Consider the following 19013-nt stretch of genomic DNA (forward strand, 5'->3'; position numbering starts at 1 on the left):
ATGTAATGAAATCGTGTACTATAATGTACTAACAACATAGCAGGCATAGGATGTGAAAACATGGAAAGCATGAAAGTAACAGATAGGCACATGTGTTTCACCCCAAAACAGTTTGGAAAACAGTAAAAGAGGGGTTCAATGTAATCACCTGAGATTTCTTTGGAGTTCTTGTGTAATAACCAGATAATGCTAGAGATCACGGAATATCAAACGGCACCTAATAGGTAGCTATATTAATATACCGGACCAAAATCGGAAGGATCGGATAGTATGCGGGTTCGTAATCCAAACGAGTATGGAGACTCGTGAAGTATGGTTTAACAAAGCCTACATACTAAAATGAAACCTAACCTAAGTGCTTGCGACCCATTACGACCCGTTTAGGTAGCTTATGCTACCTTACGCGTCGTTCGCGTAGAACGCGTCTGGAACGCCTAACATCGTGACCACAAGGTATAACCTCGGAAGGTTATAGCCATGGTCACCTAATGTGTTTGGTCGGATCCTAATGATCGACCAAATGGGTCGGGTTCGAAAGTATAAGCGATGGTTTAGATCGCTTACCTTACGACCCTATATATGCACTAAACTAAAAGTGACGAGCTAAGCATGTTAGAACATGCTTAACTAAGTTTAGAAAACAGGTTTGGCATCAAAACAAACGGCTTTGATGCTCACGAGTAGTTTGGTTACAAAATACGCAAGAATGCGCATTTTGGCCGAAACTACGACTCGTCACTGAGCCTAGATAACGTGGTAATCAGTAGGTATAGTCACTACGGACTATAACCATCGTGATCACGCTCACGTTATGAAGTTCCAACGAACTTCACATTGACCATAAACTGGTCAATGCAGAAAATCAAACATAGTTTGACTTTCGGACTTGAAAAGCGAATAAAAGAACGAAAGAATACTTACGGAGGATCCCCGAATGCTAATCTAGATCAAAATGGCTCAGGTATGAAACAATGGTTCCAACTTAGAGCCTTTAGATCAGATTGTGTGAGTTTTTAGCAAAATGGGGGGGGGTATTTATAGGAAAGGCAAAGCCGTTAGGATCGTTTCTTGAATAACGTGCCACGATCTCGCCCGTACACTTGTCACAATGTTATGGTAAGTCAGAACTTGCCCCTCATTGGCTGGAAGAGACAAGGGCAATTGGACCTTTCACCATTTGAAGAGGCAAGCAGCTGGGTTCAATGAATCTGCTGTACTGGGGACTCCTTACGGACTGTATGGCTTATGGCTTACGGTCCGTAAGCCCTCACTTTGGCAGATTTACAGTTTTGGTCCCTGCAGCCCCTAAACTTGGTATTTGATGCATTTTTAACACGTTTAAGCCCTGTTAACCCCATTTCAAAGCTCTAAAATGAAGTTAAAGTATAGGGAACTTAAAATGTGCTCAAAAATATCTCGGATGTCGGTTCGTTTGGCCGTACGGTCGTGATGTTCGGTTAATTACGACGGAATGCGCATAAGCGCGAAAGACGATCCAAATTGCGCGACGAATGGATTTTTCTCATGCCTTACACTAAGGAATAATATAAGGATGCTTACATAAATTTTTGGATGTCCGGATGTATTCAGAACGTAAGTTATGCGCGAAAGTGCAAACTTGTGCACTTTTTGACACTTTTAGCCCCTGAATGATCCAAAAGTTTGTTTTAGCATACCAAACCCCTCAAAGCCTATTCCTAAGCTATGTAAAGGATATTTATGGTATGTCTAGCTTATGGACATGTTCCGGAATTCGTTATAGTTCAAATTGGCATACTTTCGCAGTTTGTCAAGTTTAGTCCCTGTAAGCGAATTAACTTGTTTTTGCCATACCAAAGCCTTCAAAACTTATTTCTAAGTTATGTAAAGGTTATTTGAGGTATGTTGAGTATATGTTGCTGTTCCGGAGTATTTTTCGCATTAAACTGAGTACGTTTACGCACCAGTTTGCGTATAATTCCCCAGAAAGCGATGTAGAGCTTGAAATCGAACAAGAGTTGATATGTGCAAACGATACACATATTTATACAAGTCCAAAGTATGAAATACAATATTTCATTGGTTTGGCGTTTGTTTGATGGTCGAAGTGACACAGGTGTCACAGATTGAGCTAAAAGGGTAAGCCCGGTTTCCACAACGTGACGATAGCGACGTTCGACAGTCCCATTTTGTTCACTAGTGTGAGGGCACGAACGTCGGTGGATGATTCCAAGATTATTAAAAAAATGTGTGAGATTTCGAAACTCGCCACCCCATTCAGATTGAATGCTTTTTAGTTTAGTATTAAATTGTCTTTCTGACATTTTTATGAAATTAGTTAAGGCAGGAAAAACATCAGATTTATGCACCAATGGATAAAACCACATATACCAAGTGTGATGATCAACACATAAGAGAAAGAATCGACAACCATCAATAGATAAAGTGGGCGTAGGGCCCCAAACGTCACAATAAACCAAATCCAAGACATTTGTGCTATGAAAATTTGAATTTGCTAAAGAGAGTTTTGAAGACTTGCCCTGCTGACAAGAGGTACATAATGAATTTGAAAGTTTATTTGAAACAGGTAAAGAACAATGGGAAACAATAGACTGAAAAACTTGAGCATGAGGATGTCCAAGACGTTGATGCCAAGTTATGGAGGAAGCCTTGACAGCAGTGAAAGCGACTTTTGGAAGAGACTGAAAACGAGGAAGGCGGATGTGGTACAAGCCCTGTTCACTTGGACCCGTTAGGAGGGTGGTGCGTGTAGACTCGTCCTTCACAACAAAATAAGAAGAGTGAAATTCAAAAAAGACATCATTATCATGGCAAAACTTTTGGACAGATAATAAATTCTTTTTAAGTGCAGGGACATGAAGAATGTTATTTAGGTTAAAGGTTTTATGAGGGGAGTAAAGTTTGGTGGAACTAATGTGTAAAATAGGTAGGGGATTACCATTACCAACAAGGAGAGAGTCATTACCATAATAGGGCTCAGCGTTGTCGAGACTAGATAAGTCTGGAGAAGAATGATCATTTGTTCCAGTGTCAGACAGCCAAGTAAAGCCAGCTTGGGAGGCAACGTCCGTGTGAGCAGCAAAGTTGGCCTGTGGAGTCACGCGAGATTGATTGGACTGGTTTGGACACTGAGATGGTAGGTGGCCAATGCCACAACGATTGCAGTGACCATAAACCATGTTCTAAGTGGAGGCCCAAGCAAACTGTCTCGTACCGTTGTCACGAGAACGATTGTTGGAGTTGTTGCGCGGCTGTCCTCGTGAGGATCCCCGAGAGCCACTGCTGCCTTGGTTAGAATTGACAGATCTAGGTGCAAAAAACGCTTGCGGTTGTGAGTTGGAAGCTCCCATAGGATTCAGTTGATACCCAAACTGTGCAGCCATAAGTTGGAGGTTGCTGAGTTGCTGTTAGACTGTATTAAGGTTGGATGGTGGGGCTACCGTGGGTGCAGCAGTAGCCAGAAAAGCTTGCGGGTTTGAGGCTGCAGAAAACACACCATGGATTTTGGCAATCATGTAGTCATGATCACTGAGGAGGCCATGAAGTTCATTAAAGGTAACAGGAGGAGACCGGGCCAACAAGTTTTCCTTAAGACCATTGTATTCTTCACGAAGTCTTGAAAGTGTAAGCATGACTATATCCTTATCTTTCATGGGTTCGCTGATGTTAGCTAGGGCTGTAGCGTATTCTTGGGCTCGGCTTAGGTATTCAGCAGGTTTCTCATCACCTTTCATGGTGATTCTAAGGAGTTGACTTTTTAGAGTAAACTCGTGAGAAGAGGTAACTGGTGCGTAGGCACGTTCTAATGAAAGCCAAATCTCACGAGATGTTTTACCTTGGACATGCTAGAAAGATTCTTCAGACACGGTTGATGTAATCAGCAACCGAACATGGGCATCATTCGCGACCCATGGGAGATAACTTGGGTTATCAGTTGTAGTAGTTCCTGTTGTGACCTGCTGTTGTGGGCATGGGATGGTACCATCCACATAGCCGAACAAGTTGTGAGAGACCAAGAAAGGTTCTATCATTGATCTCCAATGGCCATAGTTGGTAGGTTTTAGGTTAAAGGCGAATTTGTGAGAGTTGTGAATAGTTTTCTCCTGGTTTGTTAGGGTTGTGATGGCTGCCATAGTGATTGGAAGAGAGGGGGGAGAGCCGGAGGGTTTATTTTCGGTAAAGGTAGTGGCGGCTGCAGTAGGCAGTGCTGCTGCTGTTAGGGTTTCCGGCTAGGTAGAAGGTTTGGCAGTCGTGAATTATGGAGGAGCTGATTTGGCTCTGATATCAAATCAAACTTGTATTGTATTGTGTTATGATATTGAGTACATTAGGAGGTCCTTATATAGGACAATACAAGACCTAATAATAGGAAACATAAATCAATTACAATAAATATGAAATCCCTAAAATCTCGGATCTAATATTGACTAACAATCTACAAGACACTCAAAATGTACAAACTACAAAATACCATCAAATAAGCATATGTAACTGATGAAACACTGGTTAACACTAAGGCTAACCAGCCGGGCGTCTCGTATGTGGGTTCAATCTCCTTCTCTACTCGCCTAAGACTGGAAATCCTGCAAAACAGCAACACCGTTAGCTCGTTAAGTGGGGAATATGGGGGTTTCCCTCTTAACCAGGCTCTAACGTGAGAATAAGTACTGTTCCAAGGAGGAAATAGTGTGTGTTGTAGGTGAAATGTGAGGAGAATAGAATGTTTAACCTGGATGATGAAGGGTCCTATTAATAGCCGAAGGGTGAAAGAGGGAGGAGAGACCTTGCCAGCTGCTACCAGGCGCCAGCTGTCCGACCATGGGGAATATCCTCTTGGTCTCCTCTGCTGCGGTCAGGATAGTGGTACACGTGGCACGCCGTTATTTGCCCATGCAGGAGAATTAGTACTGCAGTTGTCGGTCTGCCATCAGGTAGTGTCGCAAGTCCACATGGCGTCCGATTATTGGTGACACGTGTTGTCATTCTTGTCTGGAGGAGCATCTTTGGTGCCACCTTGACGTCTTTCAGATTCTGGATTCGCTTGCTGATGTAAGCGCCATGTCGGATGAGGAAAATGGTGTTGTCCCTGCCATGTGTGCAAGGAATTGGGACCATACCTCTTCAGTAACCAAGATAAAAATAGCCAAAATAGTAACTTTATCAGTTTACCAAATCGCATGGGACTTCAAACCTACACCAACAAAACCCAAAGCCTTACCCAGTAATCATCGTCCCAGTCCCTTCATCCTTATGAATCTCTAACAACAACGACTGATCCAACCACCCATCAATAATACTCGCAGTCTTCACCCCTTTCCCCAACGCCTTCACACAACAACTCACCTTCGGAATCATCCCACCCGCAATCTTCCCATCATCCATCATCCTCCTCACCCCACCCACATCAATCTCCTTAACCAAACTCCCGGATCATCCTTATCCTCCAATATCCCCGCCACATCCGTTAACAACAACTTCTCCGCCCCCAACGTCGCCGTCAGCTGCCCTGTAGTCGTATCCGCATTAATATTATAACTCTGCCCCGTCCCATCCGCTGCCACCGATGCAATAACCGGTATATACCCGTTCCACACTCACAATTTCTCCAACAAAGCATAGCAGTAAATATCCGCCCATCTGTTCCACACAACCCGACTACAGTCGCACCCGCTTTATTAATCAACCCAACCAGATGCTTATTCACCTTACCCACCAAAACCATCGACACAATCTCTATCGTTGATGCATCAGTCACCTTCAACCTGTATAAAAAACTTGACTAAATCCCCAACCGGTTCAACCACTGGTTAATCCCAGGTCCCCCACCATGAATAAACACAATATGGAGGCCAATGCAGGAGAATAGAACAAGATCGGCTATTACGGGGGCTTGCAGGACTTCTGATTTCATGGCGGCGCCACCATATTTGATCACTACGGTATTGCCGCGGAACCTTTGGATGAATGGGAGGGCTTCTGAGAGGATTTTGACCCGGGTTTTGGCGAGTGTTGTTGTGAGGGTTTCTGTTAGTGTTTGTTGAGATGATAATGATGATGATGATTGGATACGTATTGATGAGAATCCTGAGGGTTTTGGGGTTTGAGGGTTTGGGGATTTGAGGGTTTTGTGGAATGAAGGGCCGAAGAGAAGGGTTTTTGCTCCATTGTACTTTTTCTTTGTTGTTGATTTCTCGGGTGAACAACTTGAACTGCAACGATTCTTGAATCTTGCTGCTGTGTGTGTCACACCCCAACCGATGGCGAAATCATCGGGGCATGGCACTGAGCGAAACAGATTGTCCAGAAGTTTCCATAACAATTATCATCACTATTCAGTTTAAATTAACACGTCCCATACCGTGTCCCAAATAACAAACAAATTATTACAGATAACAACTAGTCAAATATTCTGTTCCGACAACTCAGATTTAAATAAAACAAATAAATATTGTTCAGATGCTCCTAAAGACCCAGCCTGACAAGATCTACAGACAACTATGCTCTAGTTGCTTTTTCCTGATAGACAACTATTTGTTGGGGGCCTCTAGAGCTTTATTCTAGCCTCGCTTTCCTAGCAAGCAAACATCTTAAACACCTGTCACATACGTTAAAATAAAGTCAACTCACATAATGTAAAGGTGAGCATACAAGTTTGATAATAGCATATAGAGTTTGAAATAGTTTACGCATAACCAGCACGTACACAGAGGAAAACGAAGCATGTTAATTATCGACATGGACCTATCGATACCAATGACTGCGGGTTGACCGTTCGAGACGGTTCGCAATACATGAATACCACCGTAATCCATGCAAGTAATTGTCATTAACAACCCCGTGAACTGGTGCTGAGTCCAAACTATAGTACTACGTCGTTAAGGCAGGTAGACAGCATTCCACGTGTAAACACAATCAACAAGCATTCATTTAGTCGCGTAATACATGCAATTCGGTTAGCGTTCAAACAATTGAGTAGCGTGTTCGATAGTGGTTTTGATAAGTAACGTATGTAACACCCAAAAGTGCTAAAAGCAAAAAAGGGATCGAGTATACTCACAGCGATTGATTGATGGATTGAAGGGAGCGCTTGAGAGTAGGGTTAGCCTGAACAGTTCGATAGCATAACAATGAGCAACACGTAGAATGGCAACAAGTGTAAGTGGGTTGGACAGCCTGGTCGATCGAAGAGTTGGTTCGATCGAGTGGGTTGTTCGTTCGGCTGGACAATCCGTTCGGACAGCCTGTTCGATCGGCCGGTAGGCTCGATCGGTTGGACTGTTCGAGTAGATTGTTTCTTCCTTTGTGAAGGATGTGTTTGTGTATGATGGCTTGTCCTTTTGAAGTTTTCGTTGTAGTATTTGAGAACACTGAAGTGTTCTTACCTTTCAGGTCGATCGATCGAACGTTTCGTTCGATCGGTCGGCATAACCGATCGGGTAGGAACTTCAGTAGTAGTCCTCATCAGGATGTCACTCGATCGAACAGCCTACTCGATCGAATAGCATGCTCGATCGGGCGGCATTCCTATACGACAAACGACTGGAAAATCGATCAAGTGTTGAAGCATAGTATCTCATGAACCGAGGAGTAATGTTGACGAATAGCTGTTCGATCGAATAGTACCTCATTCGATACCATACTTCATGAAATCGTTAAGTGTGGGGGCCATGTGCTAGCCGATCGGCTGGCCTGGTCGATCGGCTGGTATGTCCGATCAGTTGGGCTGTTCGTTCGATCAGCCTACCCTTTCGGCCAGCATCCTGACCTGGTCGGCCTGTTCGTTTAACACTTGGCTGTTCTGATTAGTTGACGTTATATGGAGTTAGTTTGTCAACGAGCTTAACTAGGGAACCTCCGTTCTTACTTGTTTCTCCTGCTCGGACAGGAATCACCCAAATCCGGCCGGCGAACGGTTCGGAACCATGGTTTAATGTTAAACCCGAAGTCGGTGAACCTCATAGATAGAATCCGGATCTCGAGTCACACAACCATTGGAATGATTAGTGAGTTGGCCCAAGCTCCGTTTCTCGAGTCACACAACCATAGCAACAACCAAAGATCGTGTAATTCGAGATTCGAGTTCGATGATAATTAGATCCGTTTCTCGAGTCACACAACCATAGCAACACCACTTGCCTTGCCCGGGTGATAACGAATCTCACAATCGTAATCGTTAAGGAGTTCTACCCATCGGCGTTGACGCATGTTAAGTTCTTTCTGATTAAAGATGTGTTGTAAACTCCTGTGATCGGTGAAGATCGTACACTTGGTACCATACAGGTAGTGTCGCCAAATCTTTAATGCAAAAACAACTGCGCCTAGCTCGAGATCGTGGGTTGTATAGTTCTTCTCGTGGATTTTGAGCTGACGAGATGCGTACGCTATAACCTTGTCCCGTTGCATGAGTACACAGCCAAGACCAAGGTTGGAAGCATCACAGTAGACAATGAAATCATCGTTTCCGTCCGGCAACGTCAGAACAGGAGCATTGCAGAGCTTGCGCTTAAGGGTCTAGAAAGCAGACTCTTATTCAATTCCCCAAACAAAAGACATGTCTTTATGGGTAAGAGCGGTAAGCGGCATAGCGATCTTAGAGAATCCTTCGATAAATCATCGATAATAACCCGCTAACCCAAGAAATGATCGGACTTTAGACGGGTTCTTAGGCGTAATCCAGCTTTTAACTGCTTCAATCTTTGCGGGGTCGACATGAATACCCTGACTATTCATAATGTGACCCAGAAACTGAACCTCCTCCAACCAGAATTCGCACTTGGAGAACTTGGCGTAGAGTTGGTTCCCCTGGAGTAACTCGAGAACCAAACGTAGATGTTGCGCGTGTTCGGCTTTCGACTTGGAATAAATCAGGACCTCGTCGATGAACACAATGACGAAACGGTCAAGATAAGGCTTACACACGCGATTCATCAGATCCATAAAAACCGCGGGTGCGTTGGTTAGTCCAAAGGGCATAACAACGAATTCGTATGGCCGTATCGAGTGCGAAAGGCTGTTTTGGGTATATCTTCCTCTTGAATGCGCAACTGATGATAGCCTGAACGTAGATCGATCTTCGAAAAACACTTGGCACCTTGCAGCTGATCAAATAAGTCATCGATTCGAGGCAATGGGTAATGGTTCTTGATGGTTAGCTTATTCAATTCCCGATAGTCGATGCACATCCTGAACGACCCATCCTTCTTTTTGATGAAAAGGACTGGCACGCCCCAAGGAGAAGTGCTCGGGCGAATAAAGCCTTTTTCAAGTAACTCCTGGAGTTGGTTTGAGAGTTCCCTCATTTCGGATGGCGCGAGTCGATAAGGGGCTTTAGCAACAGGGTTAGCTCTAGGAATAAGGTCGATACGAAAGTCGATATCACGACTAGGCGGTAATCCAGGAAGATCATCAGGGAACACCTGAGGAAATTCACGAACCACTGGGACGTCTTTGACTTCAACCTTCTTTTTCCTTTCCTTCTCTGCTACTACAATGTTGGCCAAGAAAGCGCTGTATTCCTTGTGAAGATACTTGCTAGCGTGGACGCATGACTTAAGTTTAAGACTCTTCGAAGCTGTTTCACCGTACACACACAATAAATCACCATTCGCGAGCGAGAATCGAATCATCTTTTCGAAGCACACAACTTCAGCATGGTTTTCGCGAAGAAAGTCCATGCCTACTATGACGTCAAAACTTCCGAGTTGCATCGGAATAAGGTCGATTGGAAGGAGGTGGTTGTTGAGCTCGAGGGTACAATCACGAACAACAGAGTTAACAGCGACGGTTCTTCCAGTAGCAACTTCGACTTCGAATGACGAGGGGAGATAAGAACGCTTACGACTAAGGAGCTTCTCGAATTCAAACGACACAAAGCAGTTATCGGCTCCAGTATCATACAAACATGATGCATAAATACCATTCACAAGGAACGTACCATTAACCACGTTGTTGTCAGCCTGGGCTTGACGGGCATTGATGTTAAAGGTTCTGGTACGGGCTGCTTGCTGTTGCTGCTGAGGCTGCTGCTGCTGAGGTTCTTGTTTCACAACCCTGTTCGGGCACATGTTTGCAAAGTGGTTGGGATCACCACATGCAAAGCAGACTCGAGCATTGACCGCGGGTGCTTGAGCTGCAGGTTGGCCTTGAGGGGCTGGAAGTAGAGCTTGATGAGCGGTGGCTTGAACTGGGGCTTGACGGGGACCATAATGACAGTTCGCCGTGAAATGCCCGTATAGGTTGCAGTGGGCACAGAAACGACAGGCGATTCCCACCAGATGATGGTATGAGCATGTCGGGCAGAGCGGGCGGGGACCTGTGTAAGCGCGCTTGGCTGGCGGTGCATTGATCACTGGAGCTTGTCGGTGGTAAGACTGCTGCTGAGCCGGTACGGCTTGCAGAGGGGCAGCAGTCGTTGTCACAGCACAGTTCTTGTTGCTGGAGTTGTTGTTGTTGTGCTTCTTCTTTCTTCTTGACGACTTGGAGGGTTGAGAAGTGGTGGTGTCGACGGTTGACGTGGCGGTGGCTTGGTGCAGAGACTTGGTATGCTTATCCCAAAATCTAGACTTTACCTGCTTGTCATTGATCTCAGCGGCAAGCAGATAGGTCTCTTCAATCGATGATGGCTTATCGGCATGAACGAAATCGACAACACAATTGGGTATCACATATTCGTATTGCATGTCGAGTATAACATAGTATAGCGTATATCTTAGCATAATATTGTCTATAATTGCAGCGACTTGCTACCGTTTTGAGATAGAAGAGCAATGCGAGTCGTGTGTGTCGATCGAAGTGATAGCAAAAATCGAACAAATCATCAAAATAAAACACATAAACAGGTAATCACACATAAAACACATAAAATCGACAAATCATCAGAGTCTGCGGTTGCGGGCTCGGAATCGAAACACATAAAATCGAGGAATACATTGTCTGCGGCTACTAGACATTGACTACCGAAAGCGATTCGACTTTTCACGATAGACTTGTCGTCACTTTCCAACTTTCGGGATCGCGTTTGTCACACCCCAACCGATGGCGGAATCATCGGGGCATGGCACTGAGCGAAACAGATTGTCCAGAAGTTTCCATAACAACTATCTATATAATCCAGTTAAAGATACGTCCCATACCGTATCCCGAATAAACAAATACATTATTACAGATAACATCCAAACAAGTAATTCTGTTCTGACAACTCAGATTTAATTTAATACAAAACATAAATATTGTTCAAATGCTCCTAAAGTTTCCATAACAACTATCTATATAATCCAGTTAAAGATACGTCCTATACCGTATCCCGAATAAACAAATACATTATTACAGATAACATCCAAACAAGTAATTTTGTTTCGACAACTCAGATTTAATTTAATACAAAACATAAATATTGTTCAAATGCTCCTAAAGACCCAGCCTGACAAGATCTACAGACAACTATGCTCTAGTTGCTCTTTCCTGACAGACAGCTATTTGTTGGGGGCCTCTAGAGCTTTATTCTAGCCTCGCTTTCCTAGCAAGCAAACATCTTAAACACCTGTCACATACGTTAAAATACAGTCAATACATAAATGTAAAGGTGAGCATACAAGTTTGATATAGCATATAGAGTTCGAATAGTTTACGCATAACCAGCACGTACACAGAGGAAAACGAAGCTTGTTAATTATCGACATGTACCTATCGATACCAATGACTGCGGGTTGACCGTACGAGACGGTTCGCAATACATGATTACCACCGTAATCCATGCAAGTAATTGTCCTTAACAACCCCTGTGTGAACGGGTGCTGAGTCCAAACTATAGTACTACGTCGTTAAGGCAGGTAGACAACATTCCACGTGTAAACACAATCAACAAGCATTCATTTAGTCATGTAATACATGCGAATCGGTTAGCGTTCAAATAATTGAGTAGTGTTTTCGATAGTGATTTTGATAAGTAACGTATGTAACACCCAAAAGTGCTAAAAGCAAAAAAGGGATCGAGTATACTCACAGCGATTGGTTGATGGATTGAAGGGAGCGCTTCAGAGTTAGGTTAGTTTGAACAGTTCGATAGCATAATGGTGAATACACATAGAATGGAAACAAGTGTAAACTGTTCGAACAGCCTAGTCGATCGAACGGCAGGTTCGATCGGGTGGGTTGTTCGTTCGACTGGACAATCCGTTCTGACAGCCTGCTCGATCGACCGGTAGGCTCGATCGGTTGGAATGTTCGAGTGGATTGTTTCTTCCTTTGAGTAGGATGTGTTTGTGTATGATGGTTTGAACTTTTGAAGTTTTCGTTGTAGCATTTGAGAACACTGAAGTGTTCTTACCTTTCAGGTCGATCGATCGAACGGTCTGTTCGATCGGTCGGCTTATCCAATCGGTCAAGAACTTCAGTAGTAGTCCTCATCAGATTGTCACTCGATCGAGCAGCATATCCGATCGAACAGCCTGTTCGTTCTGATAGCATGTTCGATCGGTTGGCACCCCAATGCGTCGAACGAGTTGAAAATCGATTAAGTGTTGAAGCATAGTATCTCATGATCCGAAGAGTAATTTTTACCAATCGATTAAGTTGTTTGATCGGTCATTACTTCGTTCAATACCATACCTCATGAATTTGTCAAGGTGTGGGGCCACATGCTAACCGATCGGCTGGCCTGGTCGATCGGCTGACAAGTCCGATCGGTTGGGCTGTTCGTTCGAACAGCCTAACCGTTCAGTCAGCATCCTGACCTGGTCGGCCTGTTCGTCTAACACTTGACTGTTCTGATTATTTGACGTTATATCGAGGTAGTTTGACAACGAATTGAACCATGATACTTTAGTTCTTACTTGTTTCTCCTGCTCGGACAGGAATCACCCAAGTTCGGCCAGTGAATGGTTCGGAACGTCGGTTTAACGTTTATCCCGAAGTCGGTGAACCTCGTGGATAGAACCCGAATATTGAACCACCCAACCATTGGAATGATCGGTGAGTTGGCTCAAGCTCCGTTTCTACCGGTGTGAAGGCATTGAGTGTAAAAGAGTTGAAAGAAAGTTGGAAGTCCTTCCTTCAATCCTTTACATCATGTAAATGTTTAGATCTTTGATAGATCTTGACTTATTTATGTGGAAATCGGTTAGATCCGAGCTATTCATGGTGGATTGAGGCTAAAACATGATGATCTTGAAGAGCACCATGATGACATCATCCTTGAATGCTTAGATCTTGATGATTTCACGGTTAGAAATCAAGATTTGAAAGATAGAAAGGTGTAGGAGCATGTTTTGTTTAAGAAAGTACAAGATTTAGGTTGGAAACTTACCGAAATCGGAAGAAATCAGAGGAAAAAGGAGGAGCACGAGCTGGTCGGTCAGAACTTTCCAAAAGTGGTAAAGAGTGACAATGACAGCCCTATTTATAGGCTCCAAAAGAGGAAAGGGCTGGCCGATCGGCCAGGCATCCCGATCGGACAGCCTGCTCGATCGGACAGTTCGTCCGATCGGCTGGGTTGTTCGATCGGCTGACAGCCTGATCGATCCACAGCCTGTTTCGAGTGTTCGGTGCGACGGTTTTCGATATTTCGATTTCGATTGAAGACGATACGAGTACAATAGAGTTCCTATTCAAATTACTTTCAGTCCCAACTACTATATCTAACATACAATCTCCTATGATTTACCCTATCCTTACGTTACTATTCGTCGTAGTTCGATTTCGATTGTATTCGATTTGAGTTTCGAGTTTCGCTTCGAGTTTCGATTGATTCGATTGAGTAACACACCAAACATGAATTAAACACGCACAGGTAACACATAAGGCACACACACACGTATACAACAACCAAGGTTCGCATAATTCGAGATTCGAGTTCGATGATAGTTAGATCGGTTTGATTATAGATTAGTTAACTTTATCGCATTGTTACTTCCTACTATTCGCAGTCGTAAATCGGTTCACGTCGATAAAACATTTGATTACTTCGATTCTTCCTGATTACAGCACTTACTCCACATAATACAACTAAAACTGAAAATAGACTATCTATAGTCAAAGAAAGTCAAAGTTGACTTGGACTTTGACTTTGACTTTGATATTCGAAAACACGGGGTGTTACAGCGTTTCTGCCTCGATTCTTGGGCATTCAACACGTTTTTCCTAAGTCATACTCATGAGTTCAGGTCGTTGGAGTCCGTCGAGGCTTTGGTGAGATGAGTAAAAGTTGGAATAAGTTGCCAAGATTCGGGTTTCACCCCTTGCTTAGCAATTTCTTCCTTGTTTTAGTAAAATTTGAGGAGTTTATTCACCAAAATATGGATTTCACTCTTGATTTGGTATAATTCTCCTCGTTTGTTATCGAAAATAATGAAGGACTCATCGGTTAAACAATTTAGTCGAGAGTTTGCGGCTTTCACACCTAATCTTGACCAAATCGCTTGGCTCTATTTGAAAATTCGAGTGCAGTGATAGAGAGAAACACCAGAATATAGCACATAAGCTTGGTCTGTTGGTTCCTAACTATAGTCTAGGTCTCTAAGACAGCGACCCGGACTAGGTCGTGTCCTGCCTAATTCCCTATAGTTATGGCTCTGATACCAATCTGTCACACCCCAACCGATGGCGGAATCATCGGGGCATGGCACTGAGCGAAACAGATTGTCCAGAAGTTTCCATAACAATTATTATCACTATTCAGTTTAAATTAACACGTCCCATACCGTGTCCCAAATAACAAACAAATTATTACAGATAACAACTAGTCATATATTCTGTTCCGACAACTCAGATTTAAATAAAACAAATAAATATTGTTCAGATGCTTCTAAAGACCCAGCCTGACAAGATCTACAGACAACTATGCTCTAGTTGCTTTTTCCTGACAGACAACTATTTGTTGGGGGTCTCTAGAGCTTTATTCTAGCCTCGCTTTCCTAGCAAGCAAACATCTTAAACACCTGTCACATACGTTAAAATAAAGTCAATACACATAATGTAAAGGTGAGCATACAAGTTTGATAATAGCATATAGAGTTTGAAATAGTTTACGCATAACCAGCATGTACACAGAGGAAAACGAAGCATGTTAATTATCGACATGGACCTATCGATACCAATGACTGCGGGTTGACCGTCCGAGACGGTTCACAATACATGATTACCAACCCCCCGTGAACGGGTTCTGAGTCCAAACTATAGTACTACGTCGTTAAGGCAGGTAGACAGCATTCCACATGTAAACACAATCAACAAGCATTCATTTAGTCACGTAATACATGCAATTCGGTTAGCGTTCAAACAATTGAGTAGCGTGTTCGATAGTGGTTTCGATAAGTAACGTATGTAACACCCAAAAGTGCTAAAAGCAAAAAGGGATCGAGCATACTCACAGCAATTGATTGATGGATTGAAGGGAGCGCTTGAGAGTAGGGTTAGCCTGAACAGTTCGATAGCATAACGATGAGCAACACGTAGAATGGCAACAAGTGTAAGTGGGTTGGACAGCCTGGTCAATCGAACAGTTGGTTCGATCGAGTGGGCTATTCGTTCGGCTGGACAATCCTTTCGAACAGCCTGTTCAATCGGCCGGTAGGCTCGATCGGTTGGACTGTTCGAGTGGATTGTTTCTTCCTTTGTGAAGGATGTGTTTGTGTATGATGGCTTGTCCTTTTGAAGTTTTCGTTGTAGTATTTGAGAACACTGAAGTGTTCTTACCTTTCAGGTCGATCGATCGAACGTTCCGTTCAATCGGTCGGCATAACCGATCGGGTAGGAACTTCAGTAGTAGTCCTCATCAGGATGTCAATTGATCGAACAGCCTACTCGATTGAATAGCATGCTCGATCGGGCTGCATTCCTATACGACAAACGACTGGAAAATCGATCAAGTGTTGAAGCATAGTATCTCATGATCCAAGGAGTAATGTTGACGAACAGCTGTTCGATTGAACAGTACCTCATTCGATACCATACTTCATGAAATTGTTAAGTGTGGGGGCCATGTGCTAGCCGATCGGCTGGCCTGGTCGATCGGCTGGTATGTCCGATCGGTTGGGCTGTTCGTTCGATCAGCCTACCCGTTCGGGCAGCATCCTAACCTGGTCGGCCTGTTCGTTTAACACTTGGCTGTTCTGATTAGTTGACGTTATATGGAGGTAGTTTGTCAACGAGCTTAACTAGGGAACCTCCGTTCTTACTTGTTTCTCCTGCTCGGACAGGAATCACCCAAATCCGGCCGGCGAACGGTTCGGAACCATGGTTTAATGTTAAACCCGAAGTCGGTGAACCTCATAGATAGAATCCGGATCTCGAGTCACACAACCATTGGAATGATTAGCGAGTTGGCCCAAGCTCCGTTTCTACCGGTTCGGAGGTATTGAGTGTAAAAGAGTTGAAAGAAAGTTGGAATTCCTTCTTTCAATCCTTCCCATCATGTAAATGTTTAGATCTTTGGTAGATCTTAGCTTGTTCATGTGGAAATCGGTTAGATCTGAGCTATTCATGGTGGATTGGAGCCAAAACATGATGTTCTTGAAGAACACCATGATGACATCATCCAAGAATGCTTAAATCTTGGTGATTTCATGGTTAGAAATCAAAAATTGAAAGATAGGAAGGTGTGGGAGCATGTTTTGATTAAGAAAGTACAAGATTTAGGATGGAAACTTACCGGATTCGGAAGAAATCTGAGAAAAGAAGGGGAGCACGAGCTGGTCGGTCAGAGCTTTCCAAAAGTGGTAAAGAGTGACAATGACATCCCTATTTATAGGCTCCAAAAGAGGAAAGGGCTGGCCGATCGGACAGCCTGCTCGATCGAACAGCCTGTTCGATCGGCTGGGCTGTTCGATCGGTTGACACCCTGATCGATCCACAGCCTGTTTCGAGTGTTCGGTGCGACGATTTTCGATATTTCGATTTCGATTGAAGACGATACGAGTACGATAGATTTCCTATTCAAATTACTTTCAGTCCCAACTACTATATCTAACATACAATCATCTATATTTCACCCTATCCTTACGTTACCACTTGTCGTAATTCGATTTCGATTGCATCCGGTTTGAGTTTCGAGTTTCAATTCGAGTTTCGATTGGTCACCACACAAAACATAAGTAAACACGCACATGTAACACATAAGGCACACACACACGTATAGCAACAACCAAAGTTCGTGTAATTCGAGATTCGAGTTTGATGATAATTAGATCAGTTTGATTACTGATTAGTTAACTTTATCGCATTGTTACTTCCTACTATTCACACTCATAAATCGGTTCGCGTCGATCAAACATTCGAATACTTCAATTCTTTCTTGATTGCAACACTTACTCCACATAATACAAATAAAACATAAAGTCGACTATATACAGTCAAAGTTGACTTGGACTTTGACTTTGACTTTGACATTCGAAAACACGGGATGTTACAGTGTGGCCCTAATTGATGGGTTGAAGCTCTCTGGAATCATAACAATACTCCAGTTGATATCCGCTACCCAATTCCAATTACCCACTAATTGCCCATCGGACCTTTACGATAGGGATGCGTGAGCGTCTGAGTTGCTTGGTTTGGCGATCCATGATTTTGACAGGCTTTTCCACGAAGTGTAGCATTTCGTTGACCTGAAGATCGTCGAGAGGTACAATCAAATCATGGTCAGCTAGGCATTTTTGGATGTTCGACACATGGAAAGTCGGGTGGACGTTACTGAGTTCCTCCGGTAGTTCGAGTTTGTAGGCGACTTTTCCGATCCTTTCCAGAATCTTAAAAGGTCCAACATATCGAGGTGCTAGTTTCCCTTTCTTGTCGAATCTGACCACACCTTTCCATGGTGATACCTTTAGGAGTACGTAGTCGCCAACGTCAAATTCAAGGGGCTTGCGTCTTCTATCGGCGTAACTTTTCTGTCTATCCCTGGCCTTTGCCAAGTTGTCGCGAATCTGGAGGATTTTGTCTGTCGTTTCTTGTAGTAACTCGGGACCGGTTAATTGCGAATGACCGATCTCGTGCCATACAATAGTCGAACGACATCTTCTTCCATACAAAGCCTCGAATGGTGCCATTTGTATGCTGGCATGATAGTTGTTGCTGTATGAGAATTCGACTAGCGGTAGGTGATTGTTCCAACTACCACCGAAGTCTATGACACATGCGCGGAGCATGTCCTCAAGAGTACGGATCGTTCTTTCAGTCTGTCCGTCAGTTTGAGGATGGAATGCAATAATCAGGTTAAGCGACGTACCAAGGGCCGCTTGAAACGTTTCCCACAGTCGCGAAGTAAACCGAGCGTCACGGTCTGAAATGATGTCACGAGGCGTACCATGATTACGAATGATCTCGTCGGTGTAGATTCGGGCTAGTCGTTCTACCTTGTAGTCTTCCCGTATTGGCAGAAAGTGGGCTGATTTGGTTAGACGATCTACTATAACCCAAATGTTGTCGTGACCTGATGGCGTGGGTGGAAGTTTGGTTATGAAATCCATAGCTATACTCTCCCACTTCCATATGGGAATTGGAAGTTGTTCAAGTAAGCCGGAAGGTCATTGATGTTCGGCCTTAACTCTCGCACAAGTCAGGCAACTTCCAACATAGAGGGCGATATCCCGTTTCATACCCGGCCACCAGTACTTGTAACGAAGGTCCTGGTACATTTTATCGGCACCGGGATGAATAGAGTATCGGGACTTGTGGGCTTCGTTCATTATAATCTTTCGCAAATCGGTCCGCTTAAGGATCCAAATTCGGTCCAGATAATAGAAAATCCCGTCTGCTTTGCTTACAAGCTGAGCTCCATCGTGGTAGATTCTCTCCTACTTCAAGGTGTGTTCATTAAAACAAGCATGCTGAGCTTCACGGATAAGAGCTTCGTGGTTGTGCTGGGCTTGGGCATTGCGAATACTGGGCAAATAACTCCGTCTGCTGAGTGCGTCGGCTACAACACTTGCCTTGCCCGGGTGATAACCAATCTCACAGTCGTAATCGTTAAGGAGTTCTACCCATCGGCGTTGACACATGTTAAGTTCTTTCTGATTAAAGAT

The 19013-nt window shown here is 43.8% G+C and overlaps 1 pseudogene; it reads right to left on the reverse strand.

Annotated features, from left to right (window-relative positions):
* Positions 1–5214: 5214 nt before the first annotated feature.
* On the reverse strand, positions 5215–7959 carry LOC110914354 (annotated as a pseudogene).
* Positions 7960–19013: the final 11054 nt, after the last annotated feature.

The sequence above is a fragment of the Helianthus annuus genome, chromosome 15 (assembly GCF_002127325.2).
Source record: "Helianthus annuus cultivar XRQ/B chromosome 15, HanXRQr2.0-SUNRISE, whole genome shotgun sequence".
In the NCBI taxonomy this organism is placed as follows: domain Eukaryota; kingdom Viridiplantae; phylum Streptophyta; class Magnoliopsida; order Asterales; family Asteraceae; genus Helianthus; species Helianthus annuus.